We start from the raw sequence: 6,000 nt of genomic DNA, 5'->3' as shown, positions 1-6,000 counted from the left end.
ATCTTGGGGCATGGAGTCATCACCTCCCGGCATTAACTTCATCACCACCACAACAGCCTTCTCCAACATGAAACCCCTAGTGTTAGTTCCAGTAAACCCTCGGTGCAGACTGATGGAGGTTTCACCGGGACCTGCTGTTTCCCTTCACCAGGGCCGCAGCATCATCACTTCTTTCTCCCGGACGCGCAGCGGCCGCCAGGAGCGCGCTCGGAGCTCGGAGCGCCATCACATGGGAGGTCCCTTTAAGTTTCCATTCAGAGGCCTCGGCGTGTCACATGGACATGATATAATGAAAAGGCAGCAGCACCGAGCCGGAGTACACACTCAGCTCTCCGCCGATGGAGAAAGCAGCAGAATTGGACGCAGTTTATGTGTGTGGGGAAGGGGACCGAGCCGGAGCCGAGCCAAGCCGCGTCGGGACGGGACATCTGCGCTCGCAGGCACCTGTCTCTTCTCTTCTTCTCTGACATTTCAGAGGAGGAAAATGTCGCACCAGCAGAGGAGGAGCGCCTTGAGCGTGAGTGAAGTTATTTGTCATGAGCGGCTCCGGGGCGGCCGCGGATCTGCGGATCATGCGCCGCCGCGCCGCGGCCGCAGGTGCGACTGCGCGCTCAGCTCTGCGCTTTCCTTCTTCTCCCAGCCTGCTGTTTTTCACTGAGGACCTGCATCCTCGGCTTGTTTGTTTGTTACAGTGTTTGTAGGAGATCCTGCCGCGGAGGATCTGGAGCTGTGCGTGTTTTCTCTCTCTCTGATCGGCCAGTGTCCGCATTCCAGGTGCTGTTGCGCACATAGAAATGGAAGTTGAAGTAAACAACTGGGAATAAGGCTGGTGCTGTTGGAGCTTTGCCCACTGCGTTTTGGTGCTGGCCTGGATCAGCCCGCCCCCTCTCTCCCAACCTGAACCTGCGTCCAGGTGCCAAGAAGTTGCTTATGGATATCTAATGACATTTAGTCTAAAAGATGAAGCGCTGTGACTGATCTGGGAATAACATTGTGGGGAAATAAAGCTGATCTCATCAGCCCTTAATATTTGTCCCAAACCCCTTCCAGATTTGATTTCTGCACTTACATGGTATTTATATTTAGAAGTACTTCACAGCCTCACATTCCACCTTCATCAGTGATAACTTGAATTATCCATTTCCCATATCGGTCTCTCATTTTGTGGTAAAGGAAGTTTTTTTTGCCCAGATTTTAAAAGTGTTTCAGGTCACTGCTGTCTTCAGGTCCTTGCCCCATCATTTCACTTGCGTTGAAATTTACTTTGACCTGGCTATTCCAAAACCTTGAGTCTTGTATTTTCTGCCATTTGGATGGAGATTATGTGATCCTCAGATCCCTATCTTGTTGCCAGGGACGCCTCCAAAATGTTTCCTAGGGGTGACCAGATGGGGCCACTTAGATTTTTGGGGTGGAACCAAAACTAAAAGCCGCCATTACAGGATTTTATTATACTGTTGTAGTATACAGGCTCAGAAATACTTGAAGAAACGCCTACTGGTTGCTTAGGTTTATTGTGTTACATTTAATGTTACTAATGGTCTAAAGTGCATATAGTAACATTAACATAACATTAACATCATAGTAACAGTTAACATTTTGAGTTCCAATCAACAATCTTGTTTTATTATGTAATGTATATGTGTTGGGTGATTAATTGTTTTTAAAACAGGCTAGTTATCCTTTTCCTTAATAAGACACATACAGCTTAATTTAAAGGTCTACATTTATTGTAATGAGAACAATTACTGGGACAAAGAAGGTAGTGGCAGATACAAACACAAGCAAGTGCAGAAACATGAAACCCATAGCTCAGAAACGCCTACTGATATGTATTTGATCCAAATGATTTGGGATGAAACGCATAACTGACAATAGAATCTATGTGACCGGCAAGTGTTTTTTTCTTTTTTTTTATTGAGGCAAGTGGGGTGGCCAGCAAATTTGTAGCGGGGGCCATGGCCACCCCTGGCCCCCCCCCCCCCCTGGTGGCACCACTGATCTGGGAGACTTATGTAACCGTATCTCTACCACTAATACAAGTTTCATAGTAGAGGTTTTTTAATGGTTCACAAACCCCCCAACTTAACCGGCAGTGATGCCGTGCAGAATTCCACTTTTTACCAGTGATGAAAGCGCGTGAGACGTGACTGCGGCCGTGCAGGTGATTAATGAGCGCGTCCCCCGGCCGTTTCACACACACATCCAGTTCCCCTGCGGGATCCTGGAGTCAGGCCTGCGAGGTGCCGTCAGCACTCGGATATCCAAATACTTGCCAGCGAGAAAAACAAGAAAACCACCTGCCTGGTGCTGGGTTATTGCGCAAACACGCACACACACACACACAACACACACACACACACACACACACACACACACACACACACACACACACACACACACACACACACACACACACACACACACACACACACACACACACACACACACACACACACACACACACACACACAGCCCAGCATTCTGCTGATTCATTACAGGGCAGTCACATCTGTGTGTATGTAACAAAGAGTTTACAGCTTGGAGTGGGCACAGAATTACCTATGAAGAGAGGTTATGGATATATATTATGACTTATTTATTCATTTATTTATTTATTTAGATTGACATGATTTCATGAGGTGATGAGGAAATATTTGTGACACGTTTTGGTGAGAATACCAGAGATGAAGTAGTAAAGGCTTTTTCCAGCATGTTTTGAGCTCTGTTACACAGACTCCACCCCCTCCAACCAGTCCCCCTTTTGAAAGGTTCCAGGTTTGTGGAAACTCAGGGAAATACAGCATCATGGACTACATTTACATTCAGTCAAAATTGGGGTTAAGGTCAATATTCCGGTGACTGAAACATTGGGAATAATGTGTTTCCATGCGTGAGTAAACAGGGTTATCCCTGTATACATGGTGATTAATCATTTGGGATATCTGGATCAAACCAGCGACGCACGGAGAACGTCATGACACAATTCCCGTCATTTCTGCTTCTTCTTCCTGTATCCAAATCCAAAACAACAACAATAACAGCAGGACGGTGGATATTCGTACCGTTTTGTTTCTCGGCCCTGTAGTTTTCCTTTTCCAGCGTCTTCCAGCGGAGCTTGATCTGGTCTGGCGTTCACTCAACTTCTTGTAAATCTTCTATCCCGGTACTTTCTACCGTCTACAAATGCAGAAATGTTCATATCCTTCATTACATTTATGAAGTGATTAGTCTCCTCCTGGTCTTGGTTTCTCCGTGTTTAGAAGAACTTCCTGGACTCAAAAGACCAGGATTCCTTGTGAACAGAACATGTGCAGAAAACAAATTCATGTTCCATTTGATGGGGATATTCCGTTTGGCGTTTACATGACCCAATATTCAGGTTTTAAAAGGAGTAACCCAGTTAACCCAGCAAATTCAGCAGTTAACCCAGCAAATTCCAGTTATTCAAAAGGGTTATTGGTGTTGTCATGGCCGTTATTGCTACATTTCCGGTTAGAAAAGGGTTATTGATGGAGGTAAACGTAGTCATGGTGACGGAGCAGGGCTAGCTAGTGAAACCTGGTCTGTGAACTCACAGTACTCCAATCTAAACTGTTCCGGGGATACGGCATGTTCAGGTCCAGGTTATTCTAAAGGGAATCATAGGGTTGTGTTCTGCGGGAGGTTTTGTTGTGGTAACTACTTGCAGCCAAGGAAATGGTCACGGCAACGTTGAAGACAGCTGATAAAAAAGGCAAGTCACACTTAATTATAAAGACAGTAAAACGATCCATTCAAAACTGAGAAAAAAACTCTGAAAGATGTTCCGTAACATTAATCCTAAATGAGTCAAGAACTGTTTCCTTTCACCATTATTTCATCTGGCCTTTAGCTCCAGCAGGCCGTATAAAGGTCAGGTCAAGTCTTACTTCTGGATGTCATAATTGGCTCATAGTGGTAAAATAAGCATCTGGTTTAGCATCGTTAGCATAGACGACCCTTACCAACATAAAAGCTCCTAAACATAGACACTTTTTTTAAATTTGGTGCCAATTACTCTGAAAACGGACAGAGAAATCAGTACAAATGTTGAATGTTTTGCTGACTCATCCATCCACTCCAGCCTCCTCCCTGCTTGTATTTATGGCCCTAAAACAGCAACACATATAATCATAATTATTATAAATAATACAAGTATTCTATGACCTGAAAGCAAACATGCTGTTTGAGAGGTCCTTCACAATGAAATTAAAATATTGTTTGTAATGAACTAGTTGCTCAAGGATACCTTTTTTTTTAAATATTTGGATAGGTTTGCAGATATATCCGGTTTACAATAACTGTTATTGTGTGTATTTAAGCGAGTGGAGTTTGTGAAATCTGTGGTGTGTGTTCTAGTATACAGGACTGGTGTTACATAACAGATACCCTGTAAAGCTCCATGAAGCAACAGCAGAGCTCTGACACCAGGTTTGCTTAGAGTGCATTATATCAATAAAGTGATCAGATTGAGTGATCAGTTAATGCTGTCTCCAAATGCATCGTGTTATTGTTGGTTGCTGCTTTAGGAGGAACATGCTGGTTGAGTTGCCTGTGGATTCACACCTCTGCATGTGTCCACGGCTTTTATTTTAGATCGGGGTCGGCAACCCGCGGCTCTAGAGCCGCATGCGACTCTTTAGCGGTCCTAGTGGCTCCTGGAGCTTTTTAAAGAATGTTTGACCTTTTTTTTCTTTTTTTTTTTCTTTTTTCTTTTTTTTTCCTTTTTTCTTTTTTTTTCTTCTTTTCTTTCTTTCTCAAAATTTTGACTTTTTTCTCGACATTTCAACTTTTTTCTCAACATTTCGACTTTTTTCTCAACATTTCGACTTTTTTCTCGAGATTGTACTTCAACATTAATCTCGACATTTCGACTTTTTTCGACATTTCGACTTTTTTCTCAACATTTCGACTTTTTTCTCGACATTTCGACTTTTTTCTCAACATTTCGACTTTTTTCTCGAGATTTCGACTTTTTTCTCGAGATTTCGACTTTTTTCTCGAGATTGTACTTCAACATTAATCTCGACATTTCGACTTTTTTCGACATTTCGACTTTTTTCTCAACATTTCGACTTTTTTCTCGACATTTCGACTTTTTTCTCAACATTTCGACTTTTTTCTCGAGATTTCGACTTTTTTCTCGAGATTTCGACTTTTTTCCCGAGATTGTACTTCAACATTAATCTCGACATTTCAACTTTTTTCTCAACATTTCGACTTTTTTCTCGACATTTTGCCTTTCCCCATTTGCCTTCATTCTAAGGCTTATACAATACTTTTCATTTTCATTTTTTGCGGCCCCAGACATATTAGTTTTTTTTGTGTTTTTGGTCCAATATGGCTCTTTCAACATTTTGGGTTAGGCTTTCCAATCCAAACAAATCGAGAACTCTGCCCAAACAAGTGTGAGCAGGGTTGAACATGAGCTTTGGTGCTCGTATGACAATGAAAATGTGCTATAATCTGGAGTATTAACCATTAACTAGAGTTAATCCTGCTGTGCTTAGCCTTATAAAACAAATAAGAACCCATCACGTATCTGAAACAAACTTTACCAGGTCTAAGCTGTCATTTCTGCTACGGAGAGCATTACATGGAAACATTATACGCAAAAAAATCCACCAATGAGCTTGAGGTCCAGATCGGTGCTTGAAATGGCTGGAGTGTGACCGAGCAGTCCAGGAGTGATACATCGGCCTCTCTGTGAGTGTTTCTTTTTATCTGTGTGGAGTTTTGCGGGTGCTTGTGCTTACTGAAGACACACTTTCCAGTCTGCGTCACAAACTGCGCATGACGCTTGTCAGGTGTTTGTACTCGCCTCGTCTCAACAAATAGATGTGTTTCATTTGGATATAAATGAGAGTGTGTTGTTTTCTCCCGCTGCCTGGTGGAAATGGCTGACGCTGAAACCGATCCATGAGTATCAGCTCAGCCGTCCTCCCTCCATCGTTCTCTCTGAATCTCCGTCCTTTCTCC

The 6,000-nt window shown here is 43.2% G+C and overlaps 1 protein-coding gene across 3 annotated transcripts in view; it reads left to right on the top strand.

The window, feature by feature from the left end:
• Positions 1 to 222: 222 nt before the first annotated feature.
• Positions 223 to 6,000, top strand: part of LOC133423935 (uncharacterized) — a 111,955-nt gene continuing 106,177 nt past the window's right edge. For all 3 annotated transcript variants that reach the window (XM_061714273.1, XM_061714272.1, XM_061714271.1), the window contains exon 1: positions 223 to 517. The gene's annotated coding sequence lies outside the window, so the exon portion shown is untranslated. The remainder of the gene's footprint in view (positions 518 to 6,000) is intronic.

Source organism: Cololabis saira, chromosome 23 (assembly GCF_033807715.1).
Source record: "Cololabis saira isolate AMF1-May2022 chromosome 23, fColSai1.1, whole genome shotgun sequence".
Taxonomy (NCBI): Eukaryota; Metazoa; Chordata; class Actinopteri; order Beloniformes; family Belonidae; genus Cololabis; species Cololabis saira.
The sequence above is the reverse complement of the archived record's forward strand: the minus strand, read 5'-3'. Positions and strand labels throughout refer to the sequence as shown.